This window comes from Macadamia integrifolia, chromosome 3, assembly GCF_013358625.1.
Source record: "Macadamia integrifolia cultivar HAES 741 chromosome 3, SCU_Mint_v3, whole genome shotgun sequence".
Lineage (NCBI taxonomy): Eukaryota > Viridiplantae > Streptophyta > Magnoliopsida > Proteales > Proteaceae > Macadamia > Macadamia integrifolia.
In genome coordinates this window covers 2,699,280-2,716,484 of record NC_056559.1, presented here as the reverse complement: position 1 = coordinate 2,716,484, position 17,205 = coordinate 2,699,280, and the positions used below count along the sequence as shown (strand labels likewise).

At 39.8% G+C, this 17,205-nt stretch overlaps 1 long non-coding RNA gene across 1 annotated transcript; it reads right to left on the bottom strand.

Annotated features, from left to right (window-relative positions):
- Positions 1 to 3,923: 3,923 nt before the first annotated feature.
- On the bottom strand, positions 3,924 to 15,648 carry LOC122073179. Its single transcript, XR_006138678.1, has 2 exons — positions 15,511 to 15,648; positions 3,924 to 4,220 (listed from the first exon to the last, which is right to left on the bottom strand). It is a non-coding gene; the product is annotated as an uncharacterized LOC122073179 (long non-coding RNA).
- Between the last annotated feature and the right edge of the window lie 1,557 nt (positions 15,649 to 17,205).

The window sequence follows — 17,205 nt, the reverse complement described above, 5'->3', positions numbered from 1 at the left end:
TTCAAATGATTGAAGAACTTTGAAGGTTCGAAGAACACTTCGAATCTTATGAAGATCTCTCCAAAGATTTGAAGAACCTCAAGGAGGGAGGGGAGGAGAGAGAGCAGAGCTTCTCTATAAGGGATGCTCACTAGGAGGCTTGAGTGTAAAAAACCAAAGGGAGGGGGGTATGTATAGATTTTTTGGACCAATAGGGAGGAAAGGGGGATTTCCTTGGCCAATGAAGTTAAAAAGTGAATTTTCTTAGCCAATAGGTTAACAAAGTGAATTTTTGGGCCAATGGCGTGAAGGGTAACTTTCTTTGGCCAATGAGGTGCAAAGATGCTTTTTTGGCCCAATGAAGTGAAAAGATGTTTTCTTGGGCTAAAGGGTGAAAGAGGTAATTTTTTTACCAATGGAGAAAAAAGATGCTTTTTTTACCAATGGGAGGTCGTGGTGCTAGTGGGGCAGTGCGGAGTACACAAGCAGGTGAAGAGGGAATCCCCTCACAAATTTGATCATCGGAATGAGGATTCTGGTCACCAGCGGGGGTGCTGGGGCTCTGGTGGGGGCGTCGGGGCTCTGACTGGGGCGCCGAAGCTTTGGCGGGGGTGCTAGGGCTCTGGCAGGGGCATCGAGGTTCTGACAGGGGCTCTGGCAGGGGCACCGAGGCTCTGGTAGGGGTGTTGGGACTCTGGCAAGGGTGCTAGGGCCTTAGGTTGGTGCACATGGGGCGCGCAAAGCTGATCGGTGTGCATGTGGATACGCAATGTTGTGCAAGGTTGGTGCATGTGTGGGCGGGGTTTAGGTGCTCATGGCAAAGTGTGGGGGCTTATGTGGGCGGGTTCGGGTGCTCATGGCATAGTGTGGGTGCTTGCATGGGCGGGGTTTAGGTACTCATGGAAAAGTGTGGGGGCTTACATGGGTGGGGTTTAGGTGCTCATGGCGCTTGCATGGGCAGGGTTTGGGCTCTCATGGCATGGTGTGGGACCTTGCATGGGCGGGGGTTAGGTACTCATGGTATGGTGTGGGTGATTGTATGGGTGGGGTTTGGGCGCTCATGGAGTAACTTCTGGAAATGATTGTGGGAGATCTGATGGTCTGATTTTGACGTACTATATATCATTGGAATTGTGATTCTGAGTACTATCTATCTGTATGGTCATTTTGGACTGGATTCCTTTATATATGGGAAGACAAAATTAGACCCTTCTTTTCTCTCACATGGGATTTCTTGAAATTTTCAGTGAATATGAAAAATTTCTGGGTTGGATTACCTCAGTCAATTGTCATCTCTATTGATTGGAAGCAATAGGTTTCTTCCAAGATCCGTAAGTCATCATAACCGAGGGAGGGTGACAAAATTGGGTGTCTATAGGCATATAGGGATGGAAACCTTTGCTACGGACAGATCCCAACTAAGGCCTTCTTGCGCTTTGGTGTGGACTTGGAGGGTGAGAAAAGCTTGGGGGCTGATGTCTTGGACTTCAACCAAGACTCTCTGAAAAAGATGAAGCTGAACATGGATGAGATCACTGAGGATGGGGCTGAGGGGGAACAACCAATGGAGATAGAGCACCAACCGGGAGGCGGTGATGGGGGTGGTCACGATGGTGATCAAGAGGGTGACTGGCAAGGTTTTGGGGGTGTTGAACCTCTACATGTGTTTCCTGCTGGAGATGCTCCACCACTTAACCCTCAGGCTATGGGAACTTCTGTTGCCTCCTCATCTCATGGCACTAGGGATTCGAGGCCCTATAGACTCAATGATGTGATGGCCTGTCTGGATACCACCACCAACCTGTTGAGGAGGATGGATAATAAGCTGGAGAGTGTGGACAGGAGCTACTGCCTTTTGGACACTAAAGTGGCCTCCCTTGAGGCACAGATGTAGGCAATGGTCTTCCACCTTGCCATTCTGGTGTCGGGTCCGAGAGCATAGGGTCAGCCTTAGAACCAGGGTCAGGTCCAAGGGCAAGATCCTAGCAACCCTCAGGAGTAGCAGCACATGGGTGCCTTAGTAGTTTAGGATTTACTTGTTTTATGCTTTCTAGCACAACCAGCTTTGTTTCAGTTCTGATGTTCTAGTTATTAGTTGCATTTTATTTCATGTCATTTGCTTCTGTTATTTGAATTCCTAGATTTTTAGGCTAGTTAGGATTTCATGTTTTCTATCTTTTATTTTTAAGAAAAATTGGTGTAAGCTTATGTACTCAGTTCTCTTTATATATAATAAAATAGGTTTGACACCTATACTTGTCTCCTGTTTGTGTATTTCTATTAATTATTGTCTTTGAGATTTTTATGCCCTTTTACTCGTCATTCTTTGTTCGTTGATTTTGGGATATCCAGTGGTCCAAATTTTATGACCTAGGTATAGCTGGAGATGTCTCAACATTTAATATTCAATGATGTAAGAATAGGGTGGAGATTTAGCCAAACCTAGGTCAAACGAAGTTCGAGCTTTTTCTTAGTAGAAATTTTGCAAAATAATGGCTAAATCAAATCAATTTTATACCATATTTTGGGAAATGCTTTAAAATGACAAAAATAATATTGGAGCACAAAATTTGTGACCATTCTGAGTAGGTTTGTGCAATTAACTAACATTTGCAAGATTCAATAGTTATTGTGATGGAAAAATAATAGTTTATATGAAATGAGAGTGAATCACGTCTACTTCGCATGGAAAATTTTAGATTTAGGTTAAATATGTTAAAATATATCTACCTAAATATTTTATCCAATTTTGAGGAGGTTTGGCACAAAGTGATACAAGGAGGAAATGGTAAATTTCCTGACAATTTTTAACACTACTAGTTACTGAGATTTTTTTTGAGGCTTCGCGGGAATTCTTACTTAATTTTTATCCACTCCCTAGGATGACAAAATGTGGTGTCTACACTCAGTGTTATGGAAAAATATTATTGACATGGAAATATATAGAGATATAATGAAAAGGTGCTAGAACGTTTCAACATGGAAAATGCTACATTGGTTAGCACTCTATTAGCCAGCCACTTCAAGTTATATGGAAATTAATGCTCTACAACACATTAGGAGATAAAGAATATGCCGATCTCAGGTTCCCCATGCTAGTGTAATCCGAAATCTCAAGTATGCTATGATTTGTAGCTAGTTGGATTTGTCTCATGTAGTCAATGTTATCAATTGATACATGAGTAATCAAGGGAAATAACATTGGAATCCAATTAAGTGGATCTTTAGATATCTGAGAAAGACTACAAATATGAGAATTATGTTTATTGGTGAGGGAAATTCCCTAGCGTTGGTAGAATATGTTGATTTCGACTATGTCGATGACTTAGACAGGAGAAGATCTACTACATGGTATGTGTTTAAATTAGCTAGAGGATGATCTCGTGGAAAGAAATACTTCAATCCATAGTTGCATTATTCATTACATAGGTAGAGTACATGGTAGTGGTTGATCCCCACATGGAAGGAGTTTGGTTAGATAGGTCAATTTTTGAGTTGGGGTTGGAGCAAGTAGGTATGGTATTACACTATGATAGTCAAAATTTCATATATTTCGCAAAGAATCAAGTGCTTTATGCAAGAACAAATCATATTTATATGAAATTTCACATGATCAAGGAGTTCATATCAGAAGGAAGCATTTGTGGAAAATTCATAAAAATGGAAATCCTATAGATATTCTCACCAGGAGAGTCACTATAGAGAAGTTCAAATCTTGTTTGGACTTGTTCAATGTTTCTATTGAAAGTGAGGAACACACTAAATGGGTACAGGTTCGTAGTTTTATAGAAATATAGGGATATGTAGGCATGCGGTCACGCCCTGCCTCCACTAACCTGAAGGCTGGGGACATGGACGCTTACATGTGTCCATAATCCCCCTAGGATCTATGATGTAGTACTTTAAGTGCATAAAATTATGAAATGACTCTATGATCACATAGATAATAATAATTAAAATATAACACAATTGGTGACTTCTAATGATATTTACCATAATTACACAAAAGAATATTTTTCACAGCAGACCATAATTATAGTTATGTCCCTAGAGCTACATCAAATATATACACAAAAGAATAAAAAATAGAAGATGATACTCTCATCCTCAGTATGCTCCAAAGGCACAATCATCACATATGGAGCTGTCCTCATGCGTAATTAGCTCCTCGACCCAAAGATCACCTCCATAAGGAGTCGGCTCCTTGGCTAGAGACTCCGGATGGTTTCCTGGATCATCATCTAAAAAAGGTGCAACTACAGGGGTGAGCTTCCATAAAGCCCAATGTGGGGTGGACATGCAAGCAAGTATGAACAAGTATGCATGCAATAAATAATTTCAATGAGATTGATGAATTTTCAAATATGACACAACATAATTGAATAAACCAAAATTAAATGAGGGGTATGCACTAACATTCATGAAACAAAGACAAGTATCAATGTTTCAACCACAACCATAGGAATGTAATTAGATGAATGCAATAACGTGATCCAGCAGTTTATTAGTAAACAAGCCTAATCAATAGATTCTATGTCCATAGTGGGTATTAGTGAGGATACCGGTCCCTACATGGCTACTTTGGTATCTGATAAGCCCTATTAATAATCCCCCATACCACATCACCGAATCAAACATTGTGTGATGGATTTGTGATAACACTGGTACCCCCACATTAATCACTAAAAATCGTCCCCAACCTCGGTCCGTTAGATGGTAGGATTAACCAATACATAAACCCCTATTGGCAAGGGTTGTACAACTAGGGTGGTTATTCTCCTAACCTGATGCAATCTAATAAATAATTTCTTAATCCATATTAGGTCTTAGTGCTATTGCAACATAAGTGGTATCTCCAGTCACGGATCTACGTTATCGGTCCCCTAGGATATAAGCTAGTTACGAGTCAGAAGCATACCGATCCCTACATGGCTACTTCGTTACCCGGTAAGCCCTTATTAATAATCCCCCATATATACCACATCACCGAATAAAACATCATGTGATAGGTTTGTAATAATGCCGGTACCCCCTACCTCGATCACCAAAAAACATCCGTAACTTCGGTCCATTATACGGTAGGATTAGACAATACATAAACCCCTATTGGCAAGGGTTGTTGCACCAGGGTGGTTATCCTAACCCAATGCATTCCAACATGCCCCATTCCACATCATAGCCATACTCACACACAGACACCATCATACCATTATGCAACATCACATTCACTAAATAGAACAAGTTTATAATATGCAATGCATCATGACCATAAGCATAAACATCATGTTATAAACAACAATATCATTAACACCCATAATTCAATATTCAACCAGAAAACAAGTTTAACATACAACTACCCTAAACACAAGCAAATATAACATGTTATAAACACTACATAAAATAGTTAACAACACCCACTCACCTCGAAAATTCAAAATCAACTGTTTGCTAAAATCTAGTAATTGCATACCTCGTCGAGTAGATTAGGTTCCTAACCAATTAAAGGGATTTAAGTTAACATTTTTATCCTTAAATTATTCTCATTATATTCTAATTATGATCCTAAACCAACACTGGAACTTAGGTTATGTAAGGTCACTAGCAGATGGGCATTAGTTGGTGGTGCTCTCGCGCAGCGTAGCCTTACTGCATGACGATTCTATTTATTGGAAACAAAGGGCTTTTTGGTCAATGATCAAGTATAGGGAAGGTCTTCCTATAATTCAAATGACTAATCAAAAGAGGGTCAAAACAGTGTGCTTGGTGGTTTACCGGTGGATGCTTACCTGATGATGTCCATCTGCGGTGAGTTTGCCGGTGGATGGATCCGAGAGGGTGGAAAAACTCAATTTCATGTCTATAAGGTTCATTAGCGGATGGTCAATTTTTGATCCGCAGATCCAGTGATCATCAGCTGGTGAAGCAAAAACTGGGGTTTCTCTACCTAGATTTGCTCCACATTTTATGTGGGCCCCTTCACATGTTTGGGTATGTGTGTGCCTATGAAGTTTCATGTGTAGTTCCATTTTCATTCCCATTTCCCATTTCTCCATCTTTTGTATAGTTTACAAGTTAGGTTTTGAGATCCCAATGTTGGTTTGCATGTAGGGCACCTTCACACACTACACCAAGCTTGAGTTTTGTGTAATTAGTGAGTTAGTTCAACATAGTCACAAAATAGACTCCAACCCCCACTTTACAACTATAGGTTTAACCTAACTTGGGAAATTTCAGTTGGAGTTCATGTAGTGACCACCCATGGCTTATGTGATCACTCTAAACCACCATTCTTGTATTTAATTTCATTTTTTCAAACCCAATTTTGGGTTTGAATGGTGGGGCATAGAGGATTTGGGATAAATTCATTATTCTAGAGTTTAGTTACCTAAGTTGGGATTTTAGATGGGAATATCATAGTAGATTGCCCATAGACATAATTGTGACCATTCCAACCTTAGTTTAGGTGTAAGACATCATTTCCCCAACCTAGGGTTAGGTTAGGTGAAAGACATCATAGAGGATTTGGAAAAATTCCCGAATCCTAGGGTTTTGGGTTGCCAAATTTTAGGCATTTCATATGGGAGGTTTCTCACACTTAATGTAAGTGTTTGAGTAGCTAGGTTAGGTCCCTCATACCAAAATCCCATATTCAATTTGTAGATTGGGTAGGTGGGTAGAGGGATTTTGGTTAGGGTTTCCCCATTTTGCTTAGTGAAGAATGGGTAATGAGAAAGAGAGAGAGAGAGAGAGAGAGAGAGAGAGAAGTATGTAAGAGGTAGAGAAAATGAGACTTACCTTAGCTTTGGGTATGTGATCTCTTGCTCCTCCCTTCTTCCTCCTTCCCTTTCTCTCCCTTCTCCTTCTTCTTCTTCTTCTTTTTTTCTCTCCTTGCTCTTGAGTTGGTAGGAATAAATTGAATGGCAATAGGTTCTATTTATAGCCACTTAAGTCACATAAGGGTTGTTTGGGAAAATAATGGGTTTTCACTCATTACCGAGTTAAATCGTCATTTGGAATTAACGGGCCTACCTCGGGGTGTCCCGATACATCAAACTATTCCCCAATAGGTTATCCCAACTATTGGGAGTGGTTTGAGGTACATTGGTGCGAGGGCCCAAGCCACACAATCATATAACCCAATTCTGGCCAGTACCTTCATCGGTGGATGGTCATCAGCCAGTGAAGGCTGATTTGGTCACCACCGTGTGGGGCATAACCCATTTTCTGAATGGGGCCCTTCCAAGGTATTTCCACTGTGTGGGCCCCTTTTCTGGTGCATCATGCTATTAGGGTTCGAGCAATTCTCTTCTATGGCAGAGTACTTACCCTAACTCCTTCAGTGGTTTGTAGCCCTTCCATGTAATGAGCTGGGCAAATCCACAAGTCACCAATGGTTGTCACCTAGGTTGCATTACCTATGTCCAAATGTTTAAATTAGCCCGGGGTTTTGGGCACGGGTGTAACATCCCCCCCCCCACCATACAAGAATTTCATCCTTGAAATTAAACTGTTGTTACATGATTGGGAATGTAATTGGGGTACACACACATTCCTATAGAAAGTCAGTTCAAAGATATGTGGTGCTCACTATCGACTCACATACCTCTGAAAATCTGTACATATTCAACTTGGACATGGTGAAGACATCATGTAATACCCCCGAATTAGGTAACATATCCTAGTTTCCTACTTTGTATATTGGGGCTATCTATGAATTTAGGTTGTTAACCAATTAACTCACCAACTACTTACATTCCAATTGATCCCAAATTTTTTCTATTACTTGATTCCCAATGCAGGGCATTCTATGCTTCCACCATCCTATATGGAGTTTTAGACATAGATGTTGCTTTAGGGATCAAGTCAATAATGAGCTATGTTTCTCAGTCCAAGGATGGTCCAACCAAGTCTTCAAGAAATCCATCTGGAAACTCCTTTACTATCTCTATTTCCTCTAAAGACTTTTTTTTTTTTTTTTTTTTATCTTGGTTGTATATACAACGAATTCTAAGTAGGCTTCATACGCTTAATCTAGTAACTTTTATACTTCAAGTGTGGATGTAGCCAGTTTCATGGACTTCTTCACCTTCTTCCCTTCGAAGATAAATTCATCTCCTTCTCGAGGTTCAAACACAATCATTTTCTCATCACGCAACACACACATGCTCAATAGGTAGATAATCAATTATTCATAGAATGATATCAAAGTCTTGCCTGTCCAGTGCCCACAAACTTGTACGGGGGATGGCTCATACACTTCCTCCAATCCTACTTTATTCCTAGTGAGTGTGTTAACAACTAATTTGTGTAATCAAAACCATTAGCCTACTATTCATCTTAGCAGCAAAATTCAAAGATACAAATGAATGTGATGTACTTGACTCCAATAATACGTATAAGGGTGCAATCAATATCAACAATGTACCTGTGGCCACCTTAGATTTAGCCCCAGTCTCTTCCTCTATTATTGCGAATACCCCTCCCTGCACTCCTATACCTTGCTATGTCTGAACCAGATGACCAGCTATTGGTGTTGAGGGCATCACTTATGGATCTCCTGATATATTTTGTGGGCACAGTCTAACTATATGTTTAAGTTGATTATATATAAAACGCCACTTCTTTTGTGGACCCACTTGCTGAGGCTCTATTGCTGTTGGCCTAGGCTGCTGTAATGCTTGGCCAACTTCTAATTTGTTGCATTGTAGTGTAGCTGGGGTAGTGTAGGTCCTCTAACTAGTGTAACCTCTACCAATAAACTGTATATTTGTTCTCCTTACTGCCTGAGATTGATAACTATCTCGTTGCTTATCTTCTATGGACTTGGCTGTTTGAACCACTTGTGTGTAGGTTTGCAGGTGATGTGACTCCCTGGCCTCAAACCTTTTTCAAACTTCTTGTCATTGCCTCTGTCTGACTTTATATGCTCTGGTACAAAATAGTACAGCTCTTCAAAATGCTACTGCTATTCGAGAACAAATCTTGGCCCTTGAGTTATAGCCATGAACTCGGCCTCCATTTTATCCCTTACACTCTCTAGAAAGTAGCTTTTATAGAAAACCTCAATAAACTACTCCAAAGTAGGGTAGGGATAAGTAGCTGTCAATATGGGTTTTGTGGCTTTCCACCGTGCATTGGCTTCATTCCACAACTGATAGCTGGCACAAAGTATCTTTTGTTCATCAGTACAACCTAACACTGTAAATGCTTTCTCCACAGCCTCACTACCCATTTAGCTGGTGCTACTGGGTCATGCATCACACCACTAAAGTAAGGAGGCTTGAACTTTTGGAAAATCTCCATCAGCTTTGAGGTGTCGGTCCACACAGGCACAGTAGATGGGTTCTGAGAAATAGTCTGTCTTGGTGGTGTAGAAACTATTGGTATAGTCTGAGATGTTGACTATACATTGGTATGGGTCCCTTGCATCGATGGTGGAGCTAAATGTGTATCAGTGGGTGTTGGTTGCATAGGTGGAGGGACCAATGATGTCTCTCTAGCTTGGATGGCAGTAGCAATTTGAGTATGCATGTCATTCATGATTTCACACTCTGCTACTGAATTCATTGCATTATACCATTATGATGACAACTACAACCTATGTTGTCATCCCTGGCGGAGCAGGGGAAGGAACTCCAAGTAAAATTTGCTATTTTCCTTGAAATCTTCCATTTTCTTTGCATGCATTCACTTAGTTTACATATATAATGCATACATGTGTCTAGGTATGGGTTCCAGAAAAAGCACTTGTAGTCAAACTATGCTAGCAAAAATCAAGAACCTTCGGACTACACTCAAGGTGTTATGTAGGATTTTACAGTTTAATATAGTGCCACCTGATGGGCACTAGAAAGGGGGTATCTCTATTGCAAGCTAATGTCATGTTATGTGTACACTAGAGTGCAGCTCGACCTCCCATATCTAATGACGAGTCATATAATGTACCGAGCCAACCACCCAAAGGATGATAATCTCTTCAATGACCGGATCCTCACTAATATCTTAATACACTTGGCATCCCTTACCTTGATGAGCCTACGAATGGGAATAATAGGTACCCCTTTATAAGCACATACTCAAGAAAATGAAGATTAGCCCCAATGTCGGTAGTGACACTGAAGATAATCCCCCAGAATGTACCAATGGAGGTTTGTCACACCCTGCCTCAAATTGGCCAAGGTATGTGGAACTGGATTCCTAACCTAGTCATCCTAACCCTCCAGGATCACAGATGCAGTATCTTAATTTCACAAATGTTACCAAGATCACATCTAAAACTAGAGTATGCTAATAAAATCTTATAAATATCACTAGTGATGTACTAAAATGATAATTATATTATACAATTTTCATATCTGGAAACGACTACAAGTCACAATCATACCAACTACACATTTCATAAATATTTACATCAAAAGGGATAATTGCAATAACAGAAGTGATGTCCATCAACATCTTAGTGTCTCGCAGATAAAAGCCTCACAACTGTCGGTAAAATCAAATCCTACCTCAGCACCAGTTCCACCATCTAAAAATAGTAATCAACGAAGGGTGAGCTTCATGGGCCTAGTGAGAGGTGTATATGCAAGAACACACAAATAAATAATGCAAGCACAAGCAAACAAATGATGCAAGCACACGCAAACAAATGATGCAATGTATGCTCAAACAAATTAGAATAAATGATGCAATGCATGCTCAAACAAATTGGATGATGCTCATGATCTAGTCATACATCAGTGGCCATCACTGTAATACCGATCTCTGAGCACACGGTACTAGATCCTCCCCCCTCAGCCTTCATGTCTCAAACCAATCGATGTTACTATCACACCCCACTTCTAATAGACCCAACTAACCATTAGGAATATCGACGGTGAGAGTAAGACATGTACCTGTCTTACAAACCTACCAGGATCTCTAATAGCAGTACATTAACATTTCACAATCTCACATCACAAACCAACTAAAAGTAGCGGAATCAGAGTATAATAGTGGAATCATCAATAAAATGGGGAAAATGTCTAATGATAAAATATTATCCATAATTGAGTTATTCTGTCACAAACATCCATAACGTATAAATAATAAGTTCAAAAGTGTACCATCTACAAACTCGTATCAAAATCATAAAAAATATGCCGAACACCTTATGGTGCCGCATATACATAATAATCACAAGCACAGTCCTGGCTATGCTCCTCTGCTTCTGGCATCCACTAGTCGTTGACTCCGTACTCGGGTCTAGTGGAAAGAGAGTCACTAGCCATAGGCACGATCGTACCTGTATCATCATCTAAAGTGTATATACGTGGGGTGAGCTTTTCAACTCGCTCAGTGAGGGGTGGGGTTCAAGCACACCCAAGCAAAACAATCATAGTAATAATTTATGATGCATGAAACAGAAATTAAACACATAGTCCATATGCACAGTGATGCAATTCATTTATTTTATTATCCACTTAACAATACAAGTAAGTTTGGTAAAAGATACTACGGCATATTAGGTTGTATCCCTCGTCTTAGAACCGCCATCGACTACGTAGGGATTCAAACCCTAGCTATGAATAGAAGCCTATCAGTCCTGTATGTATCCGTAGGTCACCCAGCAAATCCCTGATAACCCCCTCCTGGCTGTTACGGCACCAGTACCAATCATCGGTCATGCCTGACAAGTTTCCGCCTTTGGCAACAATCACATCATACTATGGGTGTGGCATTCCGGAAAGTCACATCGAACATACTACAATGGGTTATCCAACACCTTAACCCCTGTTGGAAAGAGTTCGCAGCATGAGGAGTGATACCTAATCACATATATGCTACATGCCTTCATAATGATACAGTTAGTATGAATTACACGATACCGGAAAGACCTCGGCCACAAAGTGTAATCCATTTCCAAATACAATCCCAGGTACACGATACCAGTAACATATCGGCCACAAAGTGTAACCCGAGACCATTTACCTAATCTAGCATACATGTGATAGTTGAGTATAGACTACACAACATTGGTACCAATCGTCGGCCATGAAGCATATCCATTTCCAAATGCAGTCCTAGAGTACACGATACCGGTAACACATCGGTCACAAGGTGTAATCCACGAATATAACCAACTCTAACACATATTATTAATGCATGAATGCAACAAGTATACGACAATCACGGTACCGGTACCACCTTGGCCACACCGAATCCCACCATATAACTCCATAACAATTTATATCATAATCATAAATGTAACATGTGATAGAACATTATCATCATGTGAACAATAAAAATAAACATGTACAATCTATGCGTATGAGCAATTCTACAATAATAAACATTCCAAAAATAAAGCAATCCATCCCTCACATTGTTTATGCTCCTGTGTGTTAGGGTTTAAGTATGGTCACTTGTCGATCAACTCAATTTTGACTTCGGGGCACGTGCACATCACTGTCCTAGACATAAAGGCAATCGTATGTTAATATGTGTTGGGAACATCAGGAGAGACCCACATGGGTCACCCCCAAAGGGTACAGACAAAGTTCCCAAGTGATAGTAACGTCACGGGAAACACCCCCCAGAAATAGGGTATTCCCATAAAAAATATCAGTCCTATTTCCGGTGGAACTGGTAGAGAACTCCCAAAGCTCTGAGGTTCACCAGAAACAACCCATCGGAAGCAGGCCCAATGTTTTTGGTGGCAGTACAGAACTGTCCGCATGAATTGGGGCTTTCTAGCTTGGGCCCGATCGTCAGGATTTGTTCGGTGGAGTTTATAGGGGATGTTCCTAGCATCATTCTAAGCTAATAAAATTCAATTCCACTAAGACATTTGGGAGATACGTTGATAGAACGATCGAAACCCTACTTGGTCATTTGGCCAATCTTGTTGCTGGAGCTCACCAGACTTGGTTTAAACTCCCAATGGCAATGGGGACATGAAATATGCATTCCCTGAGCTTAACATGGTTTGTACATTAATATTCCATCCAAACCTAGCTTAACCTAGGTTAAAAGGAAGAGAGAGAGTAGTAAAAGTGATTGCACTTACCTCCGACAGCTATTCCAGCAACTAAGCGGCAGCCGGCTCCAAGGTAAGTCCTTTCCTCCTTCTTCTTCCTCTTCTTCCTCTTCTTCTTCTTCTTTTTCCTCTTCATTTATCTCCTCTCTTACGTTGAGCACAAGTGAAATGAGGAAATGAAATCCTTATTTCTAACTTATGAGTTAAATTGGGCCTTAGGGTCCGTTTGGTTGAACCCTATTTGGTCGGATCGAGTTAATCCAATTTACGGAGCACGAGGACCAGTCTACTTAGGTTCATAAATTGCTCATATCATGGGAAAGGTGTAGAGGATGATTTGAGATCATCCAGAGCTATCTACAATGCAAGTGGCAAGACCCATATGCATCGAAACCTTGACAGCAGTCTGTTTGGTCACCGGAAACAATCACTGGATTTAGGCCCAGGCTGTTTTAGTGGATTATTTTCGGTGGTCAAGACAACTTGCTGTCCTCCAATTGGTCTCGCACTAGTAGCTACCCTCAGCCATGCTCATGATCTTTCGACAATGTTGGTACATGCCGGGATTCATGTGTGGGGAGTCATGTCACTCACCGTCTGAGATCAAAAGGTACGAATCACCTTTAGTTGGACTGACATGCAATGCATGAACACTTGGGGTCATCTCCTCCCCTTCAGTAGGTGGCCACGAGCCAAAACCTGGCTATACTTTCGATCTCCAGTCCGAGACCTATCACAATAGTTCAAATTTAACCGGGTCAGGGCATGGGTGTAACAGTTACAATCCTTACCACCTAATCCATAGTATCCAATCAAACATCAGTGGCCATCATTGTAATACTAACCTTTGAGGCCATTGCACCGATCCTCCACCCCTCGGTCACACTGTGTCTTAGACCAATTGATGTTACAATCATTACCACACAATCCATAAAATGAAATCATACATTAGTGGTCATTACTATAATACCGATCTCTAGGCACATGGTACCTAATCCCCCCCTCAGTTACCGTGTCTTAAACCAATTGATATTATAATATAACCACACATCATACATCACACATCACACATACATACATCCTCTAACTTCTAGGCCCACGGTACCACATCCCCCCCTCAGCCATGATGCCCTAGACCGTCAGAGCCACAATCATAACTATACTACTGACCTTTAAGCCCACAGTACCGGATCCCCCTAGCCACCATGCCCCAGGCCGTCAGTACCACAATTATAACTATAGTCCTCATCCATAGAATCACAGTCCATATACACAGTTCACAATCACTTATCCACAATAACTTGCACAACTCAATATCGCACAATCCACAATAATATACACAACTCAAAATCATATAACCATAATAACTTACCTCACTTACCTTCGTAGTCTCGGAACCATTCCACAGCCTCCTCAAGTTATATTCACAAGGTATCAGATAATAATAGCGAAAGATAAGAAAATCCATCATGTTAAACAACATTCATAGCAGCAATATAACTTATTATTCATACACATGACTCAAGAAAAAAATATAAAATAATGTAAAAACACTCCATAAAAAAAGTCAGGGGCACCCACTCACTTTGGTACTCTAAATTATATGACTTCCCTTCTTATACTGAACAAGCTCCCCCACTACTAACCAGATTTCCTAAAACCAAAACATATATAAAGCATTAAAATAAAACTAAATTGAAATCAATTTACTTCCAAAAGGGTCGTTTCTGGATTCCTTAATTTGTTTTATAGGTCCTCTATAAGTTCAACAGGTTTTAGATCAAATCTGGAGCCAATTTAGTCTCTGGAAGCCTAGTCGGTTGGAGACTTTGGAGCCAACTGGCCGGCATGTGGTCTCCCACCGGTTATCCCAATTCTGCGAATATCCGGTTCTGCTAGTGTCGTACTGAACTTTACTTCTTAATTTGGTTCTCATCTTCTCTTCCTGAGGTCGAATTCACTTAATAAAAATATGAAGATTAAATTGGGTCTTCTTTTAATCCATTCCTGAATTTCCATTATCCAATTCTTGGGCTGCATATGAGATTTGATAAAATCTAGGGTTCATTAGATCAATTGGAAATTTTCTCCAGAACTGAACCAATTACCCATGCTAATTACTTAATTAGAGATGGGATACTAGTGTTTTTGAATTACTAATTTGGTGTTCCATCTCTAATTCTGCTTGCATGCATTTATAAAATCATAAACTAGTGGAATCCTCTTAAAATTTCACTTTCATCACATCTTAAAATTCTGTTCTAAGGGTTTTCATAGAAATTTTAGCTACCCAGCCCTATTCAGCCTTAATTTCAGAGAATCCCATTTCAGATATGAGAATTCCTTTCCCATTAACATCACAAAGGCAATTTAATAGCTACTCTAGTTCCTTAATCATGCTGGATTTGACAAATACTTCCTTAAACCCCCAATTCAGCCAAATCGGTTAACTTGAACCACTAACCCTAATAGAAATGTTACTATTTTAGTATTATACTAGGTTAGATTCTTACCTGGATGAAGAATTACCCAACTGCTGCCTCAAGAACCACAATTCTCCCTTTATTTTCCCTCCCGCTCTTCTTTCCTTCTCTTCTCTTCTTCTCTTTCTTTGTTTTCCCTTCTTCTTCTCGCTGTGCAAATTAGGAATAAGAGTCTCCAAACAATAGTAGTCGGTGGTGTCCTTATATTTATAAACACTCTCTCACCGACTTGCATGGTGGAGAGTTGTATGTATGTATATATATATATATATACACTTAATTATGTAATTATTCCTAACTTCTATTTATATTTTTATATTGACTTATTCTATCATAAAAATACTTAAAGAAAGAAGGTCCTCAATTTAGTAGTGTGTGTGGTGCCCATAAAAGCCAAAATCACAATTCAACCGGCCAGCTTGTCATTCCAAGGGCTCTCCCGCCGGTTTGCCCATTTTTGTTCCTATGTTGTCCTGACCTTTGGGTTCTTAAATCCACCTATTATAGGACTGGTTCCACTCATTTTCTTGGTCATTTTATACCCTAACTTGGCCATTAGATCTATTAAATTCTTTCTCCCACTTCTATACAATAGGAGAGCTTATTGTCCTTATGCCAGCTGGATCCTGAAACTTGGGCATTCAGCTGATCTGATTTAGGGTGTTACAATTTCCCCCCTCCTTACAAAAATTTAGTCCTCGAAATTTGTGGGTTGTTCATCATCGAGGAGATATTCTTTTCACTGTATTACTAATTCTTACTCACTGAGTTACAACACTGAATTTTCAATCAGTATTGCTAATATGGCCACATGTCATGGTAGTATTGGCTGATCTTAGCAACACACATTAACACACCCATTGGCCATACTGATCCCTTATCCATTCATATCCTTATTTCCTCGAGAACTGTGAAATCCACATTCTTTTCTTCTTTTCACTTTCCAATGTCAACCCTGTTATAACACCACACATACAATTATTATTTCTATCTTTCCAATGTATCTCTACTAGGGTACTCTGAATTGATCTCTGTAAAGATTCATAAAGTCCTAGAACTTCTCACTGATTCTATATTAGTTGATCCATAGTTTCATTATTTTCACTCTATGAGAACCATACTTGCAGATTCCATTTTCATATCATTTCTCCCCCAGTCAAACTATTAATCATATAACAATATATTCCTCTTTTCTTTTTTACTTTTTATTCTATGGTTTCCATCTAATACACAATATAATTTTTGGGCTTTTGACTTTACTTCACCTCACATATACACATACTTAGTGTATTATTCATTTATCTTATGAAATCAAATTTCCATGCCTTTATTCAAATTGTTTGCCCTCACACTATATTCAAGTATGCTAAGTATTCTCATTATTCCACCAATGTCCCATTATCCACAATCCACTATAATGCAAGATTTAAATCATCACAATTATAGATATCATACTTCAACTTTCATATACTTTCTTCACATACTCAGACTTATATTAAATGATCATGAAATCCAGATCCTCAATGGTCCATAATGTTTCCTTACATTCTTACCTCATAAATTATTTTCTTTACTCTTAAATCACCTATCCAACTTGATCTCAGGTTTACTCACTTGGATCTATTATCATTCTCACTATTCCGCATTTCTGATACTGACCTTGTCGTTTTGGATTTGATAGTGCTATTGATCAACCTTAGATCTATTAGGGGCACAATCTTTTAG